The sequence below is a fragment of the Cynocephalus volans genome, chromosome 1 (assembly GCF_027409185.1).
Source record: "Cynocephalus volans isolate mCynVol1 chromosome 1, mCynVol1.pri, whole genome shotgun sequence".
Lineage (NCBI taxonomy): Eukaryota > Metazoa > Chordata > Mammalia > Dermoptera > Cynocephalidae > Cynocephalus > Cynocephalus volans.
In genome coordinates, this window is record NC_084460.1 from 30,592,128 (window position 1) to 30,605,778 (window position 13,651).

Genomic DNA, 13,651 nt, shown 5'->3' on the forward strand with positions numbered 1-13,651 from the left:
AGGAGCTTTACCTCTCTCCCAACCCAGCTCCAGAGGCAAACAGGAGATGATCCATAGGATCTTTTGCCCACCAAAGTGGTCTATATAATTGACATATCTAAGAGCCAACTTGGAAGAGGGAGGGTTATGGATGTGACAACTTCATAGAAGAGTGTGTGGAGAGAAAAGAACCTTGAGTGTTCCATCCCTCAAACCAAGGAAACTCAGAAGGTAGGAACAATTCTGGCTGATAGAAAGTGGAAAGAAGACAGAGAAAGGAGGAAGCTGGATGTAAAAGACAAAGAACAGAATTCCATGGGGTGGGGCTGTCTCACCATGTCAATTAGTGCTAGGCATATTGTCGTGTATCCAGGGTACTTGTAAACGTGACTGAGCAGGGACAGGATCACGCCCAGCAGAGGCCCCCACACACCTGCTGAGCCACAGACTCCTAAAACCAGAACCAGGTGACTCTGAGATTGGAAGGTGGCAGTCATGGGAAGGGTTCTGGAGCCTGACGGCTAGAGTAGGCTCAGGATTTCTTGACTTGGCCAAAAATCTGAATGACATTTTGTAGGAAACTGGCTAAGAGAGGGAAAAAACAACTGGAAATAACTTTTTTGAGGGGGGGCAGCTGGCTGTTGAAGGAATCTAAACTCTTGACCTCAATGTTATAACACCATGCTCTAACCAACTGAGCTAACTGGCCAGCCCCTGGAAAGAACTTCAATGTTGTTCTTCTACAAATTTGGGGGTGAGAGAGAGAAGAGGTTCATGTGTGTAACCAGAGGAGGGAGGCTAATGCTCCAACTCCATCCATTCCTACAAGTGTGGTGAAAATACAAGCACATGACTTTCCCCTTTCTCTCCCCCCAGGAGATACCAAGGAGTGAAATAAAAACAGCTGCCTCCCATCCTAATTGCCTGAGACCAATAATTGCTTGTCTGGAACAGCTGAGTGTTTATAAGGCCCAAGAGAGGAGAAAAGGCTGTGAAGCCTAGTGGAAGAGACTTGTGAGTTTTAGAATACTTGATCCTAGGAATGGGAAGAAGCAGTCTTCCTCCCTTGGATTCTGAAGTCTTAAGGAAGGAAAAATCAGTTCCCCTTGCTATTCTCTCTGTCAGTAAGCGGCATCAACATCCAGTTGGATATGCAGCCACTCTTCACCCCTCTGGCTCCCACATTCCTTCCTTACACCAGTCGCCAAGCCCCACAGATTCACCTCGAGCATTCACCACTTGAGCTCTTGCTCTCATCGTCCCTCACCAGTTTTCAGCAGCCTCCTCTTTCTACTCCTTAATGGTCTCCCCAACCCCCTCCCAATCAGTCCATCTTACACAGAAGAACCAATGAATCCTTCTAAAACACAGTTTAGATTGCAACGAGCCTGTCTTTAAAGACTTCTGATGGTTTCATTTCATCTATCGGATTAAGTTCAAACTCCAGCAGCAAACAAGACCCTTCACCATATGGGTCTTGTTTCTCTAGCTTCATTTCTTACAACTTTCCCACACATACCCTGTCCTCCAGCTACATTAGATCATTCCCAGTTTCTGAAAACATCATGCCCTTTCATTTCACTGTGTCTGTTCTCAGGCTATTCTCTCTGCCTAAGCCATCCTTCCCTGACCGCCTTCTAATAGAAACCCATTCTTCAATGGCCAGTTGAAATGTCACTTCCTCTATGAGCCCAAGCACAGATGATAACAACAGTGATTATAGATAACATTTATTAATCACTTACTAGGTTTTAGGCACTGCACTGTATCCTCAGCATCAAGAACAGTGCCTGACTCTAAAAGGCCTTTAGGAAACATCACAACAACCTTGTGAAAGCCCTATTTTTCTTCTCATTTTCTTGTAACACCTTTATTGAGATTAAAAATCACAAATCCTATAAATTCACACACACACCCACACACACACACACACACACACGGGGGGGGGAAGAAGATATAACAACCACAATTATTTGAAGTTGATACGACAAGCAAACAGAAAGGACATTGTTGGGGGGGAGGGGGGGAGGGAGAAGGGAGGGAGGTTTTGGTGATGGGGAGCAATAATCAGCCACAATGTATATCAACAAAATAAAATTTAAAAAAAAAAAATTAAAATTAAAAAAAAAAAAAAATCACAAATCCTACTCACTTTACAAGTGAAGAAACCAAGGCACAGAAACAGAATGGTTAAATAACATAACCAAAACCACACAGCTGATGCCAGTGCCCTTTCTCTTAATCCCTGTGTTAATAAGCCTCATCTCATTTAATACTGATACTGTCTTACAATAATTTGTTAACACTTCTCTCTCCCCATTTGTCTGTGAGTTTCTTAAGGGTAATAAGCTTCTCTTAACTTTGACTCTCCAGCATCTAGCACAGTGCCTGGTACGTGTGATAAATGAATGAATGAACAAATGTCATTCAATGATACATATAAAATCTTTTTAAAAATGCAAGCATATTAAAGGAAACCAATGTTCTTGAGAAAGAAAAACTCATGAAGTGTAAAACACAGAGTCATGAAATAGGGCACAGCACAAAATAAATCTGAGCCTTGAGTAAAAAGAGCCTGCAGAATAGCAGTTGAGGGCTTGTGGTAGGGGGCTGGGCAAAGAGGATGCTCTCTGTGGAGTAAACTACTGGGTGGCTGAAGCCTGCAATATGGGGGCAGAAACTTGGTGTGTGACAGTCAGACTGTGGCCTGGTATAGGGAAGTCTGGGTGTGGGATGCTGGGACAGGCGTGCATGGATTACACACACAGCCTGAGCAAAAGTGAGGGGGAGGATGGAGGCACAGAATGGGTTAATATGTTTTGAAAAAAGCTAGAAGGCGCAAGAAGAATGGGTTAGGGAGGCAGAGAGGAGGAATGATATGTGCTTGGGGCAGGGCAGGGAAGATAAAGAAAAATAAAAGGTGACTTGAAATATTTTAGACAAATTGAGCAATAATCAAACATTTCTGGAGTTTGTTCTATGCCAAGCATATGCGGGGTGCCAGGGAGACTGGTGACTCAGACAGTCTCTGTCCTCAGGGAGCTGCCAGTAAACAATTACAAAACATAAGAGGAAAGTGCAGAGGAAGTAGACCCAGCCCATCAGGGGAAGATGATACCTGAGTTTTGAACAATGAGGAAGTGAGGCCAGTAGTCCAAGGAGATGGCATGTGCACAGGCAGGACGGCAAGAGTGAGGTGTGATGGAGTGTGGGCGTGGGGACTGTAATTAGCTCAACATGGCAAAAAACAGGGCAAGAGCTGGGAGGAGTGACTGAAAGAGGACACACAACGGGCTCCTGTGGACGTTGGTAACATTCTATTTCTTAATCTGTGTGCTGGTTGCTTGTCATTTTGTGAAAATTCATTTATCTGTACACTAATGATTTGTACATTTTTTTCTGCATATACAAGGATACTTCAAAAAGTTCATGGAAAAACAGACTTTAAAAGATAATATATCTTTCCATTAACCTTTGGAAGACCCCTTGTATGCTATACTTCAACAAAATGTTATAATCTAAAAAGTCTCAGCAAGCAGGTAGGGATCAGATCATGGTGGGCTTACCTTACACAATCATCCAAAAACATCTACCTATAAGCTCAGATGGGACATCTGAAATAATGCCTGAAACGCAGCCTCACGTGGGCAAGAGCTAGGGCATCCTGCTGGACTAACAGGAGGAATTGTGCCAAGAGGACTATGAGTTTTGCTAAAAAAAAATGATAAAATCCATCGCTGCCTGCTAGTGCAGCCCAGATGCACAGGCACTAGGTTTTCTGTACAAGCCCTGGTCATAGGAATATTAGTGAATCAGTCAACTGTGTATGTGCACTGGCTGTAGTATCAGGGAATTTCATTATCTACCCAATCTAGCTTTGAATATGTTTTCCAACTCTCTATTTGTGTCAGGGTGGGGGCCAAAACAAGCCTTGGCAAGACCTGGGGTAAGGCTTTGCCTCCAGGGACTGCACCTTGAAGTGATCTGGGCCTAGGTGGGTGGTGTAGCAACAGGATAGAGCAGGAATGTAGATGAGGTGGAGCCATAGGGACTGGTTCAGGAATATGGACTTCAAGTGGAGTGAGCAGAGAATCAGAGACTGGGTCACAGACAGTGACCTGTACTAGGACAGGCAGTGGGACTAGAATGTGGCCAAAGGGCTGAGGTCCCACAGGACTATCAGAAGAGGGAGTTGCTCCAGAGTGTGAGGCAACAAATGAGCTGCCCAGGAGGAGGGGATGATGCTGGGGCAGGGCCCAATGTATTACATTCCTTGCCAAGTGTCTTTTGGGGTTTTTTTTGTTTTTTTTTTTAAAGATAACCAGTGAGGGGATCTTAACCCGTGGCTTGGTGTTGTCAGCACCATGCTCAGCCAGTGAGCGAACTGGCCATCCCTATATAGGATCCGAACCCGTGCCCTTGGTGTTATCAGCACCGCACTGTCCTGAGTGAGCCACAGGCTGGCCCGCCAAGTGTGTTTTTTTAACAGGGCAGCCTCTCTCAAAGCAGTCCATCCATATCAGTGGTAATGGTGATAATTTATTGAGCACCTACTCTGTTCCAGCCATGACTGTAAGCACATTACATATAATAAGTCATTTAGTCTTTTCAATAATTCCATGAAGTGGATACTATTACTATTCCCATTTTACAGATAAGGAAACTAAAGGGCAGAGAAGTTATGTGCCAGGGTCACAAAGTTAGTGAATTACAGTGATGGGATCTGAACCCAGTCTCACTCCAGACCCCACATTCTTTCTGTATCATGATACCACCCTCTTGATCTCGATCAATGCCTGTACCATAAAAATCACAGTAAGCAGAGGAACTATTTGTTGAGTGGATTCTGCTAACTCTAAGAGGCAGGTATCTGTGATCAAACTGAGGCTCCTGAGGCTGCATGATTTATCCAACATTACAGGACTGGTAATCAGAATAAGCAGGCTTTGAAGCTGGGCTGACTTAACAAAATGAGACCCCAGACTGCTTCTCCCATGGGTCCTTTAGTCCTCTATGACTCTCTCCATTGGCAGGGCTTTCCCCTACAGTAACCCCAAATGAAATGATGGGGTTTAGGATCAGGCCTTAGGATCATCACTCTTCCATCATTCTCTAAGGCTGGGCTCCAGGAAGAAAACCTCTCATTCTAACCTCCCAAACCTCCCCAGAAGGCTCAGGGAGACCCTATAAATCCTGTGGGATCTTTTAAAAAGAAGGATATTATTAAAACTAACAACCAGCACTACCATTTGTGGATTTTTTATTTTTTGACAGCTAGCCACAGGGATTGAATCCCCAGACCTTGGTGTTATCAATACCACACTCTAAGCAACTGAAATAACCCACCAGCTAGCACTACTGTTTACTGTGCATTTAGTACATTCTCCCATACCACTCACCATCTCATTCATTCTTTACATTCACTCTGTGAGGTAGAGACTATTTCAATCCTCATGCTAAAGATAAGGAAACTGAGACCCAAGACTGTTAAGTGATTTGCACAAGGTGACGCATGGGCATGAAATAATGGGGCTGGGATTAGCAGATATTAGCTCCATATCTGTGTAACATCAGAGCAGCCTGAGCTCTTAATCACTCTTGACTGCCTTCTGATAATACTGATTCTTCTTTTCCTTGGCAAGCAAGCCCTATTACATGGTCTCTTTTGGTGGAAGAAGGAAAGTTGAAAAAACCCTTAGGTGGCAAATTTGATAAATTTCTATTCTGTAATATCTCATTTTCAACAAACATTGACAGTAAACAAGCAGAAAGACCTATTAACACGTTTGTTTTTCTTCTTACAGCCTAATGAAGACTACTTCACAGGAATGGAGCATTTTAATTAGCTCACTGAAAGACGGAGTACCCTTTGACCAAAGCAACAGCCTTCAAAGTGAAACCCAAGATGCTCCACTAAACTAACATCAACCCTGCCTATAGACCTGTGTTTCCCAGCTAACGCTCCAAAAAAGACATCAGAATACAATGGCCTGGGCCTTGTCCTGGCCTGTGTCTCAGTGTGTCCCAGGCAACCCTGGGCTGCTACAAAAGAAGTCAAGGGAGAGCAAACAAGGCCACTTCCTTCTGTGGGACATTTGCTCCATGGAAGTCTGGGGAGAACTGCCAAGTTTACTTCCACTGTCCCTATCTTTTTATCAATCAAGTTTATTTTTAATTATGTGCTATGGAAGAAACTTTGGAAAAAAATAAATATGAAAAGGAAATAAAAACTACCACTCATGAACTTAATCTATAAAAACAAGTGTTACCCTTTTGGGACCTATTTTCTATCTATTTTTGTTGTTTTAACCTAGTTGGGATTAATTAAAATATACAATGTTGTATTCTACTTTAAAAAACCATAAATGTATTCTCACATAATTTACAATTATTTTTAAATATCATGTGTGGATGGAGTTCCGGTCAAGATGGCGGAATAGACGGTCCCCAGCATCACTCTCTCACACAAATCAACCAATTTACAACTATAAAAATGTAACATCAGCCAAACTGGAGCCACTGGAGCTCAGGGGAAGAGGAGGAGAGACCTAGGAGTTCATGAGGGCAGGAAAAACTATGATGATAGAAAGAAAAAACTGCTCTGAGCATTTTGGGCCATGGCCACTTTAATGCTGGAGCCACTGAGCACATGGAGCAGGAGCCAGCGGAAGCCGTAGCTGTGCCCTTCAGATGGAGTTACTTGAAGGAGGCAGGACAGCAAGATCATTAATAGGGTTCCCATGGACGCATGCAGGAGTGAGGAGCCAGAATAGCTGAAAAAGGGGAGCCCTTCAGAGGCCAGTGAGTCAATGCAAGGGACCGGCACAGGGCCTGCCCCATGGGAAGTGTTTGAAGCATGGGTGGTGGGGGAGACAGGCCCACCAGGGGAACACTGGGACACAGCAACAACAGCCAATCTGCCCCCCAATCAGCACAGGACCACTCAGAGGAGACTGGTTGGGAATGCAGAATTGCATGGGGTGTAGTTTGATGAAAAAACTCAGGCCCAGATCAGAGTTTCTATACAACTCAGGTGCACCAATTTTCTGGAGAGCTGGAAGTTCCTATAAGGTGAACCATTAAACCCTAAGCTGCACAAAAAGCCTTCCCAAGGCAACAGCAGCAAAGCAGCAATTTAGTTCAACCACACATCTCAAGTACTGGTTCCCATAGGAAGTTCCCCTGTGTTAGAAATAAGCAAAAGACAAAAAAATTAGTTCTGGCCCAGGCACACCACCAATGCCTTGGGGCCTGCCAGGGGACATGAGGCATACAGCCGGGGACAGGAACCCCACCCACAACCACTCACACTGCCAGCACCTTGAGCCCACCTGGGAACCTGAGGCTTGGAGCCAGGGACTGGACCCCCCCCCCCCACATACAGGCACACTGCCAGCACCTCAGGGCCCACTTGGGGGCCCAGGGCATGCAGCTGGGGACCAGACCCCCCTCCTACAACCAGGCACCATGCCAGCACTTTGGGGCCCACCCGGGAACCTGAGGCATGGAGAAGGGGATCAGACCCCACTCCAACAATCCAGCACACCATGCCAGTGCCTCAGGGCCACCCAGGGACCCCAGGTAAGGAGCTGGAGACTGGACCCCCCTCCCACACCAAGCACACCGCACCAGCACCTCAGGGCCCAGACCCCCTCCCACAACCAGGCACACCACACCAGTGCCTCAGGGCCCTCACGGGGACCCGAGGCACCACCAGTACCAGGGAGTATGCCAAAAATATCACCTCCATGTGGGGTGGCCCACTACAGCCACCACAATAACCATGGCTGCCACAAAAGTGGCTAGATGCCACAACCACCACACAGATAGTCCACCAGCCACTGGAGTGCATTGACAAAAGGAGAGTCATCAGCAGAGATAAAGAAAAGAAGAGGATGTCTCTCCACAAAGCCCATTTCAGAGTGACAGAAGAAGCATCTACTCTATGATAATATTGGGGAAACTGACCACACCTCTCAGCATTGGACAGATCATCTAGGCAACAAATCAACAGAGTAACCATTATTCTTTCAGAAGGAGAGAAGAAATGTAGGATAATTAGAGTGGGGAGGGGGGAGGGAGATGGGGAGAAATAGGACAAGGGACATAAAGAATAATTACAATTTATAACAATACATATGCTAGTAATATTGATTTGATCAACTTATCTCAATGTCAAACCCCAAAAATATGTATAATCAATTTTGATTCAATAAAAATTAAATTAAAAAATAAACAAAATTAAAAATTAAAAATAAATAAATAGAAAAATATCATGTGTGTAGTATTTCCCTACATGGGTAAGTCATATTTTACTTAACCATTCCCCTATTTTTAAGTATTTTCCTGTTTTTCCAGTCACTGTAAATAATTCTGTAGTTAGTGACTCTGCACCATAAAGCTTTACCTATATTTATTATTTATTACTACTTTAGGATAGGTTCTCAAAAGTAGAAGTAACAAATCACAACTACAAACATTCTAAGACTACTGCCAAACTGCTTCCCAAGAGGGTTGTACAAATTTATAAGTTTACAAATTTATAACTTGTCCATGTGGGAAAATGCTTATTTTATTGAACTTCTGCCAGCACTAAGAATTATCTTCTAAAATATTTGCCAGTTTGAAAGACAAAAAAAGAAGCCAGTTCTTTTATTTCAATTTGCTTTTCTTTAGTAATTATCTATGGAGTTGAATATTTTTTCATATTTTTTGGTCACATATTCTTTCTCTTGTGAATTTTCCCAACTGTTTTCTTTTTTAAAATAAAAAATTAATTATTCCTTCATTATTTTTATTAAATACCTAATTATGTGGTACAAATGTGAAATGTAGAAATAGGACTTGCAGAATTTATAACTGAACTAACTTTATTGTATATACTATTGGTAGGGATTATTAACAAACTCAAAGAGTTAGAATGGTTCAGGGACCTAGCTAAAATAGAACTCTTCAAATATTTTAAAGGATTAGACATGTTGTTTGTGACAGTCTCTATTTATAGTAGTCAACAATGGAAAACAACTTAAAAGTCCAGCAAAAGGGCTGGGACCCCATGACAAATATGTATGAGGAATGGAAGTAGAAGTGGGGTGGGGTGATGAAATTTACTTTTCAATTTATATGTCTGAACTTCTTTTATTCTTACTAAGTGCTTGGACAGCTTTTAAAATTAAAATTAAATATAAAGAAAGGGACAGATATGTGACCAATGTCAAACATGATTTGCATGAAATAAGTGGTAAAAGTAAAACAAAATCATGTGTAAAACACTGCAAACACATCTATGAATTCATTCAACAAAAATCTGGAGTGATATAATAAAAAGAACTTACTCTGTGGAATCAAAAACAATGTAGCTTCAAAAGAGATCCATGTAACTTATTCATACATTTTTTTCCTCCCAAACAAAACCCTTCCATTGACTTAAAGTGCCATAAAAAAATTTTTTTTAAATGGTGTACTTCATATTTTTGTGTGTGACTCCTATTGCAAGCACCTGAGGCCATATCTTCAGTCTCTCTATTTTTGTTCTCGGCTCTTCTAAAGGTGGCATTTCCTAAGGCCAGGGATTGGTTACCTCTGCCAGGCTGCAGCATATATTTCTTATTTTAATGAACACTAGGCATCTTAACAGCCTATCTGAGCCTGCCACTGTGGTAACAGGGACTGAGGCAGGGAGTATTCAGACAGCAAAGTGACTTCACTATTAGAGTTGTTTCTGACAAATGACTACAATCTTCAGAACAAGATTATTCAGGTTATGAAATGTCATTTTAAGCAACCTGATAATAAGTTAAACTAAAAGGCCTATAGAAATCCACCCATAACCACTCCAAAAGAAACAAAGTCTTATGACAACCTAAGTCATTCTCATGTGCCACCCTAGAAAAGGTAAGTGCACTATAATAAAAGGTTCTTGGTACAACTTTTTACTCTACTTCCTGAGCTTGCAAACTACTCAGCAACAATTCAGTCTTATGGAAATAAAAACTCTCATACACTTCTTATGAAAGTATAAATTTAGCAATAAATTTCAGAAATCCTAAATAAATTACATACCTAGTGGTACAATAATTTTATTTCTAAGTCTGTATTGCAAGGAAAATAACTGAACGTGGGTGTAAAAATTATGGTACATTGGTTAACTGTAGTACAATTTAAGTAGCTGAAAACTAGAAAATTACCTACATATATAATGGTATAGGTTGATTAAAGAATTTCTATATATTCATTCACACAATGGAATAGTATGCAGCCATTAAAAACAACAGACTAGATGCTTATTGATATATGTGATAGACTGTATTATCGGCCCCAATTCTCCATACCTTCCTGTTTCCGGGACCTTTGCCATGTAACTTAGCCATGCCTTCCTACTGTGGACAGGATGGAAATCTCTACCCCTGGGATCAGCCATGTGTTATGTTTTGATCAATAGGATGTTAGCACGTGTGATGTAATAAGAAACTTAAAAAGCACATGTCTGATTAGGCTTGCTCACTGTTGTACCTCTGTCACTGCTATGAGAACATGCTTAAGTTAGTCCCCTGGTCGAGGAGAATGACAGACATGGGTGCAAAGCCCAGCCTAGATTAGCAAACTCCATCCAGCCACTTGTACATGAATAAGCCCCAATGAAACCAGCCAACTGACTAGCCACGTCCAACCTAGAGCAACTGACCCAAAGCTGACTTACAGATGTATCAGCTAAATAAATGCTTGTTGTTGTTTTAAGCCACTAAGTTTTGGAGTGATTTATTAAATAACATTTTTGTGATACTAGTTAATTGATGCAACATTTAAAAGTCTGGATGAAAAATGGGAGAAAAATCTGAAAATATATACCCCAAATGCTAATAGAGGGACATCTAGTTAAAAATGGTAGATCAATCACGTGTTTATCATCTCTCCCTCCAAAAACCTCACCAAAATGACAATAAGTGAGTAAAACTAGTATTAAACAACAAAGAAGAGTATAGCAAGATAAAATTTAACACAACAGTAAAAAACATAAAGCAGATGAAAGAGAGGTAAATAACTTAGTAATATTGAAGAAATTACAACTCAGTGGCATATAGAGAGGAATACTAATAAAAATCAAGCCAACTCACCCCACAGAATTTCTGAGAAATTCAGCACCTGAGGGCATCAGGTACTATGGAAGGTGAGGGTAAGGTACAGAGGTGAAAATCAGGCTGAAAGTTTGTATACAGACTTGTTAGAACCACAGGTCTCACCAACTATGTGCAGCCAGGTGACTACTCCACATACCCCATCCCTCTAACTTTCTACTCCACCTGCAAGGAGACCACTACTCCAAAGAAAGTTAACTAAAGAGGCATTAGGAGGTCTAGGAGCTACTAAGCACAGTAAAGAGCTAAGGACAGGTGGGGGCTAAAAAGTAATGAGATTACATGAAAGTCTATAGACTGAAATCAGCCACCTTCCCTGTTCCTGCTCTCACAACTCCAGCAGCCAGTCACATGCAACCTCTACCCCAAACCAACTCCAACTCTGCTGCCTCCCAGAAGAAAACTGGAGGATTCCTCTCTGGAAAAACTGAATAGTTTCAGAGGAAAATAAAACCTATGGATGATGACATTTAGAGATGCCTCCAACAAAAAAGGCCAGCCCACTGCCTGATCTCCCTACAGTGAGAATAATCCAGCAACAAGCCCTGCCCGTGCACAGAGTCTCCAGTCAAAACATTAGTACCTCACTCTTAAATAGAAACAGACAGCCAGGATCACCATACGTAAGAGAGAACCCTCACATAAGAAAGAAAGAGCCTAAAACAAACGGGAGTTGGGGGGAAGAAGAACCAAGAGGACAAAGAGTCTATGCTTGGGACAAATGGAAACTAAAAAAAAAAAAAAATTCTCAGAGAGATAAGAGAGGATATTGTGGTGATAAAAAACAGGATGGGGTTAGCTGGTTAGCATGGCTGGTGAAAGTGCAGCCTTGCAACACCAAGGTCAAGGATCCTCATACCAACCAGCCACCAAAAAAATAAATAAATAAATAAAAGTAAATAGGATGCTTCAAAGAAACAAGTAGAGACCAAAAAAGGACATACAAATATAATAAATCAAATAAAAATACAATAGAAGAGTTGGAAGATAAAAACAAGAAAATATCCCAGAAAAAGAAAAAGTAAAAAGATGGAAAAAATAGAAAATAAAATATGCACATTGACCTATGAAGAAAGTCCAGCATCCCACGAAAATCAACTACATTGTATATTATTTAAAAAAAAAAAAAAAAAAGAAAGTCCAACATCCAATAGACATCCAAAACCAGAGGACAAAGAAAGGAGAGAAAAATAGTACTGGAACACCTTCTATAACTAAAGGACACTAGTTTCCTTATTGAAAGGGTCTACTGAGGGCCCAGCATAACGAATATAAAAAGACCCATGTCAAGAAACAGCATCATGGGGGCCAGCTCGTGGCTCACTCAGGAGAGTGTGGTGCTGATAACACCAAGGCCACGGGTTCGGATCCCATATAGGGATGGCCGGTTAGCTCACTGGGTGAGCGTGGTGCTGACAACACCAATTCAAGGGTTAAGATCCCCTTACTGGTCATCTTTAAAAAAAAAAAAAAAAGAAAGAAAGAAAGAAACAGCATCATGAAATTTCAAAACACTGAGGATAAAAAGATCTTAAATCTTTCAGAAAGAAAAGTTGAGTTAAATTAAACAAGGCCATCAAATTACTCAGCAGCAACCAACATGCTAGAAGACAGCAAAGTCATGCCTTCAAAATTCTGAAAGAAAAGTTATTCCAGTCTACAATTCTCTACCCTACCCAACTATTAATTTGGTGCCACACTAGAACAGAGATATTTTTCAGACATGGAATGACTCAAAATATATATCTTATATACCCTTTCTTTGAAAACTACTAGAGGAAGTACTCCAGAAAAACAGAAGAGAAAATCAATAAAGGAGAGAAAGAATCCAGGAAAGAAGGAATACAGCACAGGAGAATTATGAAGGAAAATTCCAGTATGAATAGCTCTGCACCGGGCTCTAAGAAGAACCAGGACAGATTTGGGCAGGATGAAGGATGTGAGAGGGACGTCTCCAGAAAAATAATGGAACCAACAGACCATCTGATATATTTAAGTGTTGTTAAAAAAAAAAACAACCATTGTTAGTACTTGACAGATCTAGTGGAGCACACAGAGGAAAAAACAGTGCTTGGTACACAAAAACTAAGCAAAAAATCAAGTAAAAGACAAGTATTAACTCCAGGAAAAATAAAAGGCTGCACAAGAAAAAAAAAAGTAATCATATTTACTACTTTGCCCAACGGTGAATAATACATAATACATATACAGTAGTGTCATAAAATATAGGTACTGACTACTGATTTAATCACAACTGTGATACAACTGCTGTAGGAAAAACAGGAAGGGAAGTGGAGATATTGGTATAAAAGACCTAAATCTTTATCTCCCATAATAGGAATGCAATAGATAGTGTCTAAACTTTATAATTCATGAAATAGCCATGTAAGGACTTATGTAGAAATATGGAAATAAATACTAGCAAAAGCCAGAAAGAACTTGCTTTGAAGAAATTGAACTAGGGGTGGGAAGAAAGAGGCAGAAGACTGCTACTCTCATTATAAGGCTTTTAGAACTTTTTTTAAAACTATGTTAAT

The 13,651-nt window shown here is 41.2% G+C and overlaps 1 protein-coding gene across 2 annotated transcripts in view; it reads right to left on the reverse strand.

Annotated features, from left to right (window-relative positions):
* The window catches only part of PIGU (phosphatidylinositol glycan anchor biosynthesis class U), an 87,388-nt gene that overhangs the window by 41,054 nt on the left and 32,683 nt on the right, over window positions 1-13,651 (reverse strand). The window lies entirely within an intron of this gene.